Genomic DNA, 17,428 nt, shown 5'->3' on the forward strand with positions numbered 1-17,428 from the left:
TTTGTTATTAATCGAAATGTAACGATTTTTTTGCAAAAAAATGACATTTTTCACTTTCAGCTGTAAAATTTTGCAAAAAAAACGACATCCATATATAAATTTTTCGCTAAATTTATAGTTCTACATGTCTTTGATAAAAAAAAAATGTTTGGGCAAAAAAAAAAAGGTTTGGGTAAAAGTTATAGCGTTTACAAACTATGGTACAAAAATGTAAATTTCCGCTTTTTGAAGCAGCTCTGACTTTCTGAGCACCTGTCATGATTCCTGAGGTTCTACAATGCCCAAACAGTAGAAAACCCCCACAAATGACCCCATTTCGGAAAGTAGACACCCTAAGGTATTCGCTGATGGGCATAGTGAGTTCATAGAACTTTTTATTTTTTGTCACAAGTTAGCGGAAAATGATGATGATTTTTTATTTTTATTATTTTCTTACAAAGTCTCATATTCCACTAACTTGCGACAAAAAATAAAAAATTCTAGGAACTCGCCATGCCCCTCACGGAATACCTTGGGGTGTCTTCTTTCCAAAATGGGGTCACTTGTGGGGTAGTTATACTGCCCTGGCAATTTAGGGGCCCAAATGTGTAAGAAGTACCTTGCAATCAAAATGTGTAAAAAATGGCCTGCGAAATCCAAAAGGTGCACTTTGGAATATGTGCCCCTTTGCCCACCTTGGCTGCAAAAAAGTGTCACACATCTGGTATCGCCGTACTCAGGAGAAGTTGGGGAATGTGTTTTGGGGTGTCATTTTGCATATACCCATGCTGGGTGAGAAAAATATCTTGGCAAAAGACAACTTTTCCCATTTTTTTATACAAAGTTGGCATTTGACCAAGATATTTTTCTCACCCAGCATGGGTATATGTAAAATGACACCCCAAAACACATTCCCCAACTTCTCCTGAGTACGGCGATACCAGATGTGTGACACTTTTTTGCAGCCTAGATGCGCAAAGGGGCCCAAATTCCTTTTAGGAGGGCATTTTTAGACATTTGGATCCCAGACTTCTTCTCACACTTTCGGGCCCCTAAAAAGCCAGGGCAGTATAAATACCCCACATGTGACCCCACTTTGGAAAGAAGACACCCCAAGGTATTCAATGAGGGGCATGGCGAGTTCCTAGAATTTTTTTTTTTTTTGCATAAGTTAGCGGATATTGATTTTTTTTGTTTTTTTCTCACAAAGTCTCACTTTCCGCTAACTTAGGACAAAAATTTCAATCTTTCATGGACTCAATATGCCCCTCACGGAATACCTTGGGGTGTCTTCTTTCCAAAATGGGGTTACATGTGGGGTATTTATACTGCCCTGGCTTTTTAGGGGCCCTAAAGCGTGAGAAGAAGTCTGGAATATAAATGTCTAAAAATGTTTACGCATTTGGATTCCGTGAGGGGTATGGTGAGTTCATGTGAGATTTTATTTTTTGACACAAGTTAGTGGAATATGAGACTTTGTAAGAAAAAACAAAAACAAACAAAAAATTTCCGCTAACTTGTGCCAAAAAAATGTCTGAATGGAGCCTTACAGGGGGGGTGATCAATGACAGGGGGGGGTGATCAATGACAGGGGGGTGATCACCCATATAGACTCCCTGATCACCCCCCTGTCATTGATCACCCCCCTGTAAGGCTCCATTCAGACGTCCGTATAATTTTTACGGATCCATGGATCGGATCCGCAAAACACATGCGGACGTCTGAATGGAGCCTTACAGGGGGGTTATCAATGACAGGGGGTAATCAGGGTGATCACCCCCCTGTCACTGATCACCCCCCCTGTAAGGCTCCATTCAGACGTCCGCATGATTTTTACGGATCCATGGATACATGGATCGGATCCACAAAACACATGCGGACGTCTGAATGGAGCCTTACAGGGGGGTTATCAATGACAGGGGGTGATCAGGGTGATTACCCCCCTGTCACTGATCACCCCCCCCCCTGTAAGGCTCCATTCAGACGTCCGCATGATTTTTACGGATCCATGGATACATGGATCGGATCCACAAAACACATGCGGACGTCTGAATGGAGCCTTACAGGGGGGTTATCAATGACAGGGGGTGATCAGGGTGATCACCCCCCAGTCACTGATCACCCCCCCTGTAAGGCTCCATTCAGACGTCCGCATGATTTTTACGGATCCATGGATACATGGATCGGATCCACAAAACACATGCGGACGTCTGAATGGAGCCTTACAGGGGGGTGATCAATGACAGGGGGGTGATCAGGGAGTGTATATGGGTGATCACCCGCCTGTCATTGATCACCCCCTGTAAAGCTCCATTCAGACGTCCGCATGTGTTTTGCGGATCCGATCCATGTATCCATGGATCCGTAAAAATCATGCAGACGTCTGAATGGAGCCTTACAGGGGGGTGATCAATGACAGGGGGTGATCAGGGAGTGTATTTGGGTGATCACCCGCCTGTCATTGATCACCCCCCTGTAAGGCTCCATTCAGACGTCCGTATGCTTTTTGCGGATCCGATCCATGTATCCGTGGATCCGTAAAAATCATACGGACGTCTGAACAGAGCCTGACAGGGGGGTGATCAATGACAGGGCGGTGATCAATGACAGGGGGGTGATCAGGGAGTTTATATGGGGTGATCATGGGTGATCATGGGTGATCAGGGGTTTATAAGGGGTTAATAAGTGATGGGGGGGTGTAGTGTAGTGTGGTGTTTGGTGCGACTGTACTGAGCTACCTGAGTCCTCTGGTGGTCGATCCTAACAAAAGGGACCACCAGAGGACCAGGAAGGAGGTATATTAGACGCTGTTATGAAAACAGCGTCTAATATACCTGTTAGGGGTTAAAAAATTCGGATCTCCAGCCTGCCAGCGAGCGATCGCCGCTGGCAGGCTGGAGATCCACTCGCTTACCTTCCGTTCCTGTGAGCGCGCGCGCCTGTGTGCGCGCGTTCACAGGAAATCTCGGCTCTCGCGGGAGGACGCGTATATGCGTCCACCCAGAAGAGCAGGGCCGCCGCCAGGACGCAATCCTGCGTACGGCGGTCCTGAGGTGGTTAAGTAGAAAAATAAAAAAAAATATAAGCACTTTACTTCTGCAATTATTTGTGGTGAAAGCGTTTAGTGGCCTATTTCAGTACAAAAATAATATAATCTCAGTTTACTTCTACAGCAATATATGTAAAAAATGCTAAATGGCCTATTTCAGTACAGAAAAATATATGCACACTTCACTGTTCCAGTTATTTGTGGTGAAAACAATTAGTGGTCTATTTCAATACAAAAATAAAAATATATTCGTAGTTTATTTCTGCAGTTATATGTCTTGAAAGTGTTTAGTGGCTTATTTCAGTAGAAAAAAAAAATATATGTACTACACTGTTGCAGTTATTTGCGGTGAAAGTGTTTAGTGGCCTATTTCATTACAGAAGGAAAAATGTATATGTACTTCACTGTTGCAGTTATTTGTAGTGAAAACATTTAGTGGCCTATTTCAGTACAAAAATAAAAGTATATAAGCACTTCACTGCTGCAGCTATTTGTAGTGAAAGCATTTAGTAACCTATTTCAGTCAAAAATAAAAATATAATCTCAGTTTACTTCTGCAGTTATATATCTCAAAAGCGTTAAGTGGTCTATTTCAGTACAAAAAGAAAAATATATAAGTGTTTCACTGTTGCAGTTATTTGTGGCGAAAGCATTTAGTGGCCTATTTCAGTACAGAAAGAAAAATATATAAGCATTTCACAGTTGCAGTTATATACAGTACAGACCAAAAGTTTGGACACACCTTCTCATTCAAAGAGTTTTCTTTATTTTCATGACTATGAAAATTGTAGATTCACACTGAAGGCATCAAAACTATAAATTAACACATGTGGAATTATATACATAACAAAAAAGTGTGAAACAACTGAAAATATGTCATATTCTAGGTTCTTCAAAGTAGCTACCTTTTGCTATGATTACTGCTTTGCACACTATTGGCATTCTCATGATGAGCTTCAAGAGGTAGTCACCTGAAATGGTCTTCCAACAGTCTTGAAGGAGTTCCCAGAGATGCTTAGCATTTGTTGGCCCTTTTGCCTTCACTCTGCGGTCCAGCTCACCCCAAACCATCTGGATTGGGTTCAGGTCCGGTGACTGTGGAGGCCAGGTCATCTGGCGCAGCACCCCATCACTCTCCTTCATGGTCAAATAGCCCTTACACAGCCTAAAGGTGTGCTTGGGGTCATTGTCCTGTTGAAAAATAAATGATGGTCCAACTAAACGCAAACCGGATGGAATAGCATGCCGCTGCAAGATGCTGTGGTAGCCATGCTGGTTCAGTATGCCTTCAATTTTGAATAAATCCCCAACAGTGTCACCAGCAAAGCACCCCACACCATCACACCTCCTCCTTCATGCTTCACGGTGGGAACCAGGCATGTAGAGTCCATCCGTTCACCTTTTCTGCGTTGCACAAAGACACGGTGGTTGGAACCAAAGATCTCAAATTTGGACTCATCAGTGTTCAGGAATCCCCCTGGCTACCAAACAGCGCCTAACGGAGAACTTGCCTTTTAACTGGTCTCCTCCCTTCATCACTTACTTAGGTGTAAATATTAGTCCCAACCTTAAAGAGCTTTTCTCACTCAACTACACCCCACTTAAATCCGCAATATTTAAAGCTATAGACAATCTCGCTCTCACTAACCCTACCCTTTCTTGGTTTGGCCGGAAAAACATGATCTCCTCGCTAATCATTCCTCGTCTCACGTATTTGCAGCAGGCCTTACCGATTGCCATACCTAAGCACTACTATTCCGCACTACAAAAGAAATTTAGAAGCTTAATTTGGAATGGGAAAAAACCCAGACTTGCATCCTCGCTCTTAGAAAAGACTAGGCAAGATGGAGGTATAGGAATCCCCAATCCAGAACTCTATGGCAGAGCGATTCTGCTTTCCCGGGCCATAGCCTGGCTATACCCCCCTCCACATTCTGCGGTAGTAGCAATGGAAACTGACATCTTGAATATTCCAGCCAGAGCTCTTCTTCTAGGTCGCCAAAATGTCTTAACCGGCTACCTGTCTCAATACCCGATAGTTAAAGCAACCCTAGGGGCTTGGAAGAAGTTGGCATCCTCCCATTGCGCCATTCCCTTTCCTTCACCACTCCTCTCAATAAAAGACATAATTGATACAGCCCCCTTAGCACTGAGAACTGCCACCTCACAAAACCTCCTTACTTCAACTACAGGTTTAATAGAACTGTTTGACCAGTCAGGTAACCTCCTTTACAAAGACTCCATGAACGAAATATTGTCCCCACGCCCATGCGACTGCTTCATAGTTTCATATCTGAGAGCCTATTTGCACCAACACGTACAAAAGAGCGACCTGATGCGCCCCTTAGTGTGGCTTGAATTTGTGCTCTCTCTCGCCAGGGTCCCACGGAAGATTGTCTCGCAAATATATAGTAAACTACGCTCACCACCTATATTAGCTAAACCTGCTTTTGTAAAACACTGGGAAACGGATTTGAACATCACCATCTCCTTTGCCTCGCTCAATAAAATCCTGGAATCCCCCCACAGGACCTCCCGCTGTGTCCGAATTCAAGAAAATGGCTATAAAATACTTACAAGGTGGTATAATACGCCAGATAAATATGCAATATTTTCCCAAGCCAATTCGGACACGTGCTGGAGGTGCCTCCAAGAGAAAGGGACCTTCCTTCATGTCTGGTGGACATGCCCCCTCATAATTAATTGGTGGTCTGAAATTTTCTCTTTAGCAAACAAAATATGCCATACCTCCTTTAAACCGTCCCCACAGTTGGCTCTGCTTTCTATTAACCAAGACAAGGACCTTCCGCATACACCCTTCATCTTTATACAGTTATGGACTGCAGCCCGCTTAGTACTCCCTAGACTTTGGAAACAAAGTCTAACACCATCTATAGACCAATGGTTGCAGAAAGTTGACCAAATTCACAGGTTTTGTTTGAAGAACTCTTCTCATGGGAAAATCGCACACACACTGTTTTCATCAAAAAATGGCTTTTGTGGACGTCTTACAGATTCCCTCAAGAGTAGGGGCTCCCTCCGCATCTTAATAGTTGTCCCAGTATGTTCTGTATCGCCATATGGATCTTACTTATTTGCTTTTTGTCTTGCAATACTATGTACTCATGATGCTTATCACATGCATTTTGATTTGGCCTGCGTGCCATACCTTGGTACCCTGTTACCCCCTGTTACGTATTGAAAACTAATAAAAATATGATTTAAAAAAAAAAAAAAAAAAAAAAAAAAAAATTTGGACTCATCAGACCAAAGCACAGATTTCCACTGGTCTAATGTCCATTCCTTGTGTTCTTTAGCCCAAACAAGTCTCTTCTGCTTGTTGCCTGTCCTTAGAAGTGGTTTCCTAGCAGATATTCTACCATGAAGGCCTGATTCACACAGTCTCCTCTTAACAGTTGTTCTAGAGATGTGTCTGCTGCTAGAACTCTGTGTGGCATTGACCTGGTCTCTAATCTGAGCTGTTGTTAACCTGCAATTTCTGAGGCTGGTGACTCGGATGAACTTATCCTCCGCAGCAGAGGTGACTCTTGGTCTTCCTTTCCTGGGGTGGTCCGCATGTGAGCCAGTTTCTTTGTAGCGCTTGATGGTTTTTGTGACTGCACTTGGGGACACTTTCAAAGTTTTCCCAATTTTTCGGACTGACTGACCATAATTTCTTAAAGTAATGATGGCCACTCGTTTTTCTTTACTTAGCTGCTTTTTTCTTGCCATAATACAAATTCTAACAGAAATAAAAATATATCCTTAAATACAGGACCGACCAGGGCAAGGTTAATCATACACATATTTACAAATGCCTATGCAGGCAATAGAAACCTATCTTGGCCCAAGTGTAATTAAAACTTCACTTTTATTAGACGATTCATAAAAAAGTGTCACTGATAATTGTGATCCTCATATGAACAAACACAGACAACACACAAAATAACCTGCTGGGGTATTAGAAAACACAGTTTATGGCCCACTGTGAGAGATAGTGTTTGTCATCAATTGGAGGCGACCTATGTAGTCACTCACTCCAAAACAAGTGAGAACAGCAGACGCACTGCCGCATAACCAAGGAGGTGTAATACGTGCTGGCTGTATTAATAGGCTGTTTACAGTCTACTATTTGCCAACACCCAGGGCGCTTATCATATGTGCCTGGGATGAAGAGTGTGAATTTTTTGCTTAAATTGTGTGAGGGGATTTATACCATCCACCCTCTACACAATTTTACATACTCTGGGGTAACTAACCCTTAGATACTGGCAATGGCTATACTGTTGGTAAGCTGAGAGTGTGAGCTGCTGATGAATATCAAACAGTTCACATCAGCACAATCAGTCATTGCTACTAATGCCAATTTAATGCCAGTGAACGAACCCAGCCACTGTTTGTTATTGACTGGGAACGTTGCCACGTCTCGGAATGCTGTTACCAACAAGAGCTGGTTAACAGCAAAAAGGCAACATTGGAAACCAATTGCTGCCCTTTAATTGTGAGGGAGGATTTGTTGCATCCAACCTCTACACTGCCAAAACGTGCTCTTAGGGCAGCTGACCCCTTAACAGAGGCGATGGCTGCACTGTTGATGACCCAAAAGTGCAGGCTACTAATGAACCCAGACAATTGGTGTCAGCACAGACAGGACCGATGTGAACAGTGTGTTACTTGAAAAGCAGCCTGCTAGTGGTATTAAACAGATCTAATGGCTTATGCAGGGCTAACAAGACTGCTGTCCTCCTGAATGTGTGATCAGTTGTGAACACTGAACGGGTCACTACTAAAGATCTACAACTAGGGGCCACATAACTGCAAATTAAAACCTAAAGTCTGCCCCCCGACATGTTTCGCCAGTCTTCGCTGGCTTCCTCAGGGGTAACGGGCAGCATGTCGGGGGGCAGACTTTAGGTTTTAATTTGCAGTTACGTGGCCCCTAGTTGTAGATCTTTAGTAGTGACCCGTTCAGTGTTCACAACTGATCACACATTCAGGAGGACAGCAGTCTTGTTAGCCCTGCATAAGCCATTAGATCTGTTTAATACCACTAGCAGGCTGCTTTTCAAGTAACACACTGTTCACATCGGTCCTGTCTGTTCTGACACCAATTGTCTGGGTTCATTAGTAGCCTGCACTTTTGGGTCATCAACAGTGCAGCCATCGCCTCTGTTAAGGGGTCAGCTGCCCTAAGAGCACGTTTTGGCAGTGTAGAGGTTGGATGCAACAAATCCTCCCTCACAATTAAAGGGCAGCAATTGGTTTCCAATGTTGCCTTTTTGCTGTTAACCAGCTCTTGTTGGTAACAGCATTCCGAGACGTGGCAACGTTCCCAGTCAATAACAAACAGTGGCTGGGTTCGTTCACTGGCATTAAATTGGCATTAGTAGCAATGACTGATTGTGCTGATGTGAACTGTTTGATATTCATCAGCAGCTCACACTCTCAGCTTACCAACAGTATAGCCATTGCCAGTATCTAAGGGTTAGTTACCCCAGAGTATGTAAAATTGTGTAGAGGGTGGATGGTATAAATCCCCTCACACAATTTAAGCAAAAAATTCACACTCTTCATCCCAGGCACATATGATAAGCGCCCTGGGTGTTGGCAAATAGTAGACTGTAAACAGCCTATTAATACAGCCAGCACGTATTACACCTCCTTGGTTATGCGGCAGTGCTTCTGCTGTTCTCACTTGTTTTGGAGTGAGTGACTACATAGGTCGCCTCCAATTGATGACAAACACTATCTCTCACAGTGGGCCATAAACTGTGTTTTTAATACCCCAGCAGGTTATTTTGTGTGTTGTCTGTGTTTGTTCATATGAGGATCACAATTATCAGTGACACTTTTTTATGAATCGTCTAATAAAAGTGAAGTTTTAATTACACTTGGGCCAAGATAGGTTTCTATTGCCTGCATAGGCATTTGTAAATACGAGAAATAAAAATATATATGCACTTAACTGTTCCGGTTATTTGTGGTGAAAGCAATTAGCGATTTATTTCAGTACAAAAATAAAAATATATTCTCAGTTCACTTATGTAGTTATGTGTGTTGAAAATATTTAGTGGCCTATTTCAGTAGAAAAAGATAAATATATACTCACTACACTATTAAAGTTATTTGTGGTGAAAGCGTTTAGTGGCCTATTTCAATACAAAAAGTAAAATATATACCTATTTCACAGTTGCAGTTATTTTTGATTTAAGCGTTTAGTGGCCTATTTCAGTACAAAAAGAAAAATATATATTCACTTAACTGTTGCAGTGATTTGTGCTGAAATCATTTAGTGGCCTATTTCAGTACAGAAAGATAAGTATATACGCACTTTCCTTTTGCAGCTATTTGGCGAAACCTTTTTATGGCCTATGTTAGTACAAAAAGAAAAATATATACTCTTTTCACTGTTGCAATTATTTTTGGTGAAAGCGTTTAGTGGCCTATTATAGTGCAAAAAGAAAAATATATGCGCACTTCATTGTTGCAGTTATTTGTGGTAAAAGCGTTTATTGGCCTATTTCACTACAAAAACAAAAATATATATGTACTTTACTGTTGCAGTTATTTTTGGGTGAAAGAGTTTAGTGGCCTATTTCAATACAAAAATAAAAATATAATCTGGAGGCGGAGCCTGACCGCGGACTGGATGGCAGTGTGAGAAAAAGCTCTCCTGCCACGTACTCTCATTTAGCATCTTAATACCCCTTTAATCGCCTAAATTATGGGCAAAATAGGTTGCTATCAGCCTAGAGACGGGGAAGGTGCTGCTAAGTCGACGATTAATCAGGCTGCGGTTACAAAACTCTTCGCCAAAAGGCACATGCAATCTCCCGCTTCTCAGACCAAGATGGCGCCGGAGCTTACCCCTCAGCATGAGTCGGAAGACGAACATCATTCCAGCAGCGAAGAAGACCAAGCTTTGGATGAAACGCTCACCATGGCTGTTCTAAAGAAAGCTCTATTCCGGGGGCCCTTAAACCGGTAAGAGCTGACTTAGCTGACATAAACACTGACTTACATGCTCTTAGATTCCGGACGGAGGGCTTAGAGATGACATGCTCAGAGCTAGTCTCTGCCTCAGCACTGGCATCTAGCACAGAACAGCTAGAGGCGCATGTGAATACTGTCCTCACACTAATTGAAGACCAGGAAAACAGAAGCAGACATAAAAACATCTGCTTCAAAGGTATCCCTGAGACCTGGGCAGGAGATGCACTCCCTAAAGTGGCGCAGGAGATCTTTACTGACCTGATGGGTCTGGATCATGCTATGAAGGTAGTGATTAAGCGCATACATAGAGCCCTTTGCCCGAAACCCAAACCAAATGAGCCGCCCTGGGATGTTATATGTGATCTGCTTTCATATGTAGACACAGCTGCGATCCTCCGAATGGCCAGGGAAAAAAGTCCCATCTATTATGCAGGAAAAGAAGTCCCTATATCAGGATATTGCACCCTCAACAGACAAGCTAAGACCGAAGGGGCTTCAATACGCATGGCTCTTCCCTTTCGGAGTATCTGTGATGAAGAACGGCAGGCTCATTGTTAGAAAAACTCTGTCGGACCCTGAAGCTGCGTGGTCTACCCTGGAAATAGAACCAGTAGAAATTCCATCCTGGTCCCCAGCCATGGATTTGTCATGTTTACCACCCTTACCGCGCCTAGAAGAATGGCGCACCACTACTCGTCCAAAATCTCAAAGAACCAAGAGGCCCTACACTACTGCTAATCCGCCTCAACACTGATTTTCAGGTCATGTTTCCTATACTCCTTGCTGTTATTTGAATAACTTAATCTGGAATCCATCAGTTAATCACCTGATCATCGGTTCAAGATGGAGCGTCCGAGATACCTGAAAGCTCTTTTGTGTATCCAGGTTTGAAGTTAACCCCCCTAAAGTTTGCTGGGGACTGCTCCTCTCCCCTTGCACAAGAGATTATTTCCAGGATTCCATTGTGCCCACTTGCACAGTCGCTCATACCCCTTTGGTTGTTCATTATTCATGTTGGACATGTTACCTTATATTGGTGATTTTTTTTTTTGTCATGTCTGATGCTATATGTTTGTACACCACAGGTCAAGGTACAACTCAGAGCTTGAGGATTATCCCCCTCCCCCCCCCGCTCATGTGTTCACTACCTTTGCCTGTCTTTACACACACACACAATTTTACACACACACCCCTCCTGCCACCTACGCACTTCCTTTTTTCACCCTTTATACCTCAAACCCTCCACACAACTCATCTCAGTCTTTCCTCCTCCCTTTCTTGTCTCCCCATTCTTAATTTCTCTTCTGTTATTATAATCCCTTCTCCCACCTTTCATTTCCTTACTTGTTTCTCCCACTTCAATAGACCCCCCTGCTGGTAAGACACCCCACAGACATGGGTGAGTTTGGCTGCGCTACCTTTACTGTACGTGGACTAAACACCCCCAACAAGAGATACTATGTCCTAGACATACTGAGAAAACTTAAGGCATCCATTATCTTCTTGCAGGAGACCCACTTTAAACAAAACAAAATACCAAAACTACCCACTAGACACTTTGCCAACTGGTACCACTCACGCCACGCTACCTCAGCATCTAAAGCGGTATTTATTGCAATCCACCATTCTTTGCCACTTAAAGTTCTACAACAATATGAGGACTCAGAGAGTAGAATGCTATTCCTGAGGGCTCAAATATATTAGACTAAACTTACCCTAGCGAACATATATGCCCCCCAATCATGCACAGGTTCCATGGCTACTGGATGCCTTGGATAAGCTTAAGCTTTTTGCTGATGGCCCGGTCATACTGGGAGAAGACTTAAATGTCAGTCTTGACCCTCTGCTGGATTCTTCTAAGACCGCTACCTCTCCATGTGCCTTAGCCAAACTATGATCTAAACTCTCCGATCTCTCTCTTATAGATGCCTGGCGCTTCCAGAATCTCTCCATTTGGGACTATTCCTATTTTTCTACAGTTTGCAACTCGCACCAATGATTGGATTATCTACTGATCCACAAAACTCTACTACCACTTCTCACGGCCACAGGTATTTCTATCATTTCTATATCAGACCACGCTCCAATCCACCTTTCTTTTACCCTGTTGGATGCTCCTCTTAAAGTGTGGAGGTGGCGCCTAAATGAACAAATACTTGAAAAGACTAAAGCCTTCTCTGACATCCAAACACACTTATCCTCCTTCTTCGAACTGAATAAGGACTCTGGCCCTTCAAACCCAATGATATGGGAGGCACATAAAGCCTTCGTTATAGGCTTATTCATCTCTTGGGGGTCTAAACTCAAGAAGGACAGACAAAGCGAGACTGATGCAATCCTTTCACAGATAGCACTCTTGGAAAAAGAACATAAACACACCAGATTGATAGGAATGCGGCTACAATTGCGATCTCTACTAGAGAAACTTCTACCCACCTGCAGAATAAGTTGGCTAAAGTTTATCTCCACTTCCGACATAGGCTATACACCCATGGGAATAAGGGAGGTAAGCTTATGTCTTCCCTAATTAAGAAGGAAAGAGCAAAGCAACACATTCACGCAATCCGAGACCATACAGGTTTGGTTACTTCCTCACTGCCAGAGGTGGCAGCAGCCTTCCATAAGTTTCACTCAGCCTTATATAATATTGACGAAGCACACACTGCATGGGGACACACACTCTAAGTGCTTATTGATGACTTTCTGAGAGACATATCATTACCCCATCTACATCAGGCCATGATAAACTCCCTTCTTTCCCCTGTCACACCTGAGGAGGTGTACTTGGTCCTTTCCTCCTTCCCCCACAGAAAAAGCCCGGGCCCAGATGGTCTCCCCTTGCTTTACTATAAAAAATTTGAAGATGTTCTGTTGCCCCATTTCACTGAATTTTGCTCCTCTCTGTTTAAAGGTGATCCTCTCCCTAGACAGACACAGGGTGCACATATTACTCTCATTGCAAAGGAAGGGAAAAACCCAGAGCAGTGTGGAAGCTATAGACCCATCTCGCTCCTCAAGTTAGATCTTAAAATATGGGCTAAGCTTCTATCCCTTCGCATAAAGAAACTCTTACCCCACCTTTTAGGAGAGGAGCAGTCTGGGTTTGTCCTGGCAAGAGAGGAAAGGACCAACTATTGACAGCAATACACCAATATACCACAGGCAAATCATTGGTCCTTCTCGGAGTTGATACAAAGAAGGCCTTTGATAGGGTCAGCTGGCTCTTTATTCACTCTATACTTCTGAAATTTGGATTCCCAGCACCATTTATAAAGGCCATATTCTCGCTGTACTCTCAGCCATCAGCATCCCTTTTAGTAAATAACTATCTATCGTCCCACTTTGCTATCACGAACGGGTCCAGGCAGGGCTGCCCGCTCTCTCCCACCATATTTGTACTGGTAATGGAAGCATTATTGCAGCAAGTGAGACAACAATCAGACATAAGGGGTTTTCCCACACCTAGTGGCGAGCTGAAAGTATTAGCCTTTCTGACAACCTCCTTTTTTTGCTGCCTGACCCAATAGTCAGGCTCCCTTTCCTGGTCAAGCTGATTGAACAATTTGGGGAGGTCTTGAACTTTAAAGTCAATATCATAAAATCAGAAGTCCTAAATATCTCCCTCTCCCGCCAGAGTTTCCAGGCACTCAAGGAGGTCTCTCCTTTTGCGTGGGCCCCTTCTTCATTTAAATATTTGGGAGTTCATATGCCTCCTTCCATACCCAAGGTGTATGACACAAACTTTTGCCCCCTTTTTGCTGAAGTTCAAAAATCTCTCACAGATTACGAAATTCCCCTGATTTCATGGATCGGTAGGAAAAATGTTATAAAAACATATGTCCTGCCAAAGATTTTATGCAAGCTTCAGATGTTACCGGTAGCTTTGCAGCAAACTTTCTTTTCTACACTACGTTCCCTTTTCTCACCGCTACCTATGGAAGCAGAAACGTCCAAACAATATGTAGAGCGATACAGCTGAGAAGGTGGATTAACTTTTCCACTCTTTTTAGCTCACAGACTGACCGCAAATGCGTACAATGGAGACCTAATAAGGGATATGTGGCTCCCCACCAAAGCACATAAAATATACAAGCCTAAGGACACCAATTTGCTCTTTAGAGGTGCCTCTCACACCTGGGCTCTGCTCTCTCCTTCTCTTTCTCCTACTCTCTCTCCGCTACTCTTCTCTAGCTTAATACCTGTGGTCGTGGGAAAGAACTCTCCGACCTTCAAACCTATGTGGGATCAGCATGTTCACATCTCAGTTATGGATATGTTCCCAAATGGAGGGATTCCTCGTCTGGCTGATCTGAAACAGTTGTTCCCAAACTTCTTGCTCATGTTTCTACATGTTTCCCACTTTACTAGGTGCTGTAAAGACTTCCCTTGGCTCTATTATCCCTTCAGAGATTTAACTGAATTCGAATCTGACCTATCATCGCCAATCCTCAAGTTCAGAAAAGTATCTAAGTTACTAAACATCTGCAGGAACATGAAACTCTTGAATAACCCAGGGTATGTTGCCTCTTGGGAGAAAGAACTGGGGCTCTCTTTCACTGAAATGGAGGTAAGGGTACTTTCACACTTGCACCAGGACGGATCCGACAGGCTGTTCACCATGTCGGATCCGTCCTGCGGCTATTTCGCTGTGCCCGCGGACCGCCGCTCCGTCCCCATTGACTATAATGGGGACGGGGGAGGAGCTCCGGCGCAGCACGGTGGTGCACGGAGAAAGCCCGCCGGACTAAAATTACTGCAGACTAAAATTACTGCATGTCAGGCTTTTTAGTCCGGCGGCTTTCTCCGTGCACCGCCGTGCTGCTCCGAAGCTCCGCCCCTGTCCCCATTATAGTCAATGGGGATGGAGCGGCGGTCCGCGGGCACGGCGAAATAGCTGCAGGATGGATCCGACATGGTGAACAGCCTGTCGGATCCGTCCTGCCGCAAGTGTGAAAGTAGCCTAACCCATATACTCCAAAACTCCCATGGATATTCAAGGTGCGTTCACCTGCAAGAGTCCCACTATAAGATTATCTCGAGGTGGTACAAAACACCTAAATTTCTCCATGCACATGGGCCAACCCCCCACTAACCTCTGCTGGTGGTGTAACTCACAAGTAGGCACGCATGCTCACATATGGTGGAATTGCCCTAATATACGCCCCTTTTGGTCTGAAGTAGAGCGTATAATTAAAGAAATCACGGGGAAAACGCTACCGCTAACCTCCTTAGTGTTACTGGGCTCCCCTACATCTAATTATAAACCGTCCGCCTCATCTTTAGTCACTCACTTCCTAGCTGCCAAAGTCCTTAATTAGCTCAACACTGCACCCCCCACTATAGCAGAATGGATAGAAAAACTGCATCAAATATGCAGGTTTGAGGAGATGTTTAGCAGATCTAATCACACACTCCACAGGTTTCTCTCAGTATGGTGCTTGGCTGAGTTTGACTTACTGCCCACCATTGCTGACTAACTCCAATGAATTTCTACACTTTCTAACATTTACCATTATTCTGGGATCCTCCTCCATGATCTTCTTCGTTCTTTTACCTTCTTTTCATCCCCCCCCCCCTTTCAATCTCTCTCACTGTACTTCTGTGTCCATGCTTAAATATTAGTTTTATTATTACTTTTATGTTTTGAGTATTTATATGTGCTTTAAATACATATACACTCACATAAAGAATTATTAGGAACACCATGCTAATACAGTGTTGTACCCCCTTTTGTCTTCAGAACTGCCTTAATTCTACGTGGCATTGATTCAACAGGTGCTGATAGCATTCTTTAGAAATGTTGGCTCATATTGATAGGATAGCATCTTGCAGTTGATGGAGATTTGAGGGATGCACATCCAGGGCACGAAGCTCTCGTTCCACCACATCCCAAAGATGCTCTATTGGGTTGAGATCTGGTGACTGTGGGGGCCATTTTAGTACAGTGAACTCATGTCATGTTCAAGAAACCAATTTGAAATGATTCGAGCTTTGTGACATGGTACATTATCCTGCTGGAAGTAGCAATCAGAGGATGGGTACATGGTGGTCATGAAGGGATGAACATGGTCAGAAACAATTCTCAGGTAGCCCGTGGCATTTAAACGATGGCGAATTGGCACTAAGGGGCCTAAAGTGTGCCCAGAAAACATCCCCCACACCATTACACCACCACCACCAGCCTGCACAGTGTGGTAACAAGGCATGATGGATACATGTTCTCATTCTGTTTACGCCAAATTCGGACTCTACCATTTGAATGTCTCAACAGAAATCGAGACTCATCAGACCAGGCAACATTTTTCCAGTTTTCAACAGTCCAATTTTGGTGAGCTCGTGCAAATTGTAGCCTCTTTTTCCTATTTGTAGTGGAGATGAGTGGTACCCGGTGGGGTCTTCTGCTGTTGTAGCCTACCTTTCTTTACCATTCTGACATTCAGTTTGGCATTCAGGACATTGTCTTGACCAGGACCACAACCCTACATGCATTGAAGCAACTGCCATGTGATTGGTTGACTAGATAATCGCATTAAAGAGAAATAGAACAGGTGTTCCTAATAATTCTATAGGTGAGTGTATATGTGCCGGTCATCTGGTATACTGTAGTTTGACCATTGTAATGTAACTACTCATCATTCGCCCCATGTTGGGGTCGTTACGGACAGTCTGTTAACAGTCTTTAGCTGAATAATTGATTCATGTAAAAACAATAAAATTACAGTTGATAAAAAAAATACAAATATGATCTCCGTTCAGTTTTGCAGTTATATATGTTGAAAACGTTTATTGACCTATTTCAGTATAAAAATAAAAATATATACGCAATTCACTGCTGCAGTAATTTGTGGTAAAAGCGTTTAGTGGCCTATTTCAGTACAGAAAAAATATAAAAAAGCACTTTACTGTGGCAGTTATAAGCGATGAAAGCGTTTTTCGGCCTATGTCAGTACAAAAAGAAAAAGATATTCTCAGTACACATCTACAGTTATATGTGTTAAAAGTGTTTAGTGGTCTACGGTATTTCAGTACAGAGTGAAAAATATACGCACTTCATTGTTGCAATTTTTTTGTGGTAAAAGCGTTTAGTGGCCTATTTCAGTACAGAAAAAAATATAAAAACACACTTTACTGTGGCAGTTATAAGTGATGAAAGAGTTTAGTAGCCTATTTCAGTACATAAAAGAAAACTATATTTGCAGTACATTTCTAGTTATATGTGTTGAAAGCGTTTAGTGGTCTACCGTATTTGAGTACAGAGAGAAAAATATATACGCACTTCACTATTGCAGTTAATTGCGGTGAAAGCATTTAGTGTCCTATTTCAGTACTAAAGAAAAATATATTCCCAATACACATCTACAGCTATGTGTGTTGAAAGCGTTCAGTGGCCTATCGCATTTGAGTACA

Source organism: Bufo gargarizans, chromosome 5, assembly GCF_014858855.1.
Source record: "Bufo gargarizans isolate SCDJY-AF-19 chromosome 5, ASM1485885v1, whole genome shotgun sequence".
NCBI lineage: Eukaryota > Metazoa > Chordata > Amphibia > Anura > Bufonidae > Bufo > Bufo gargarizans.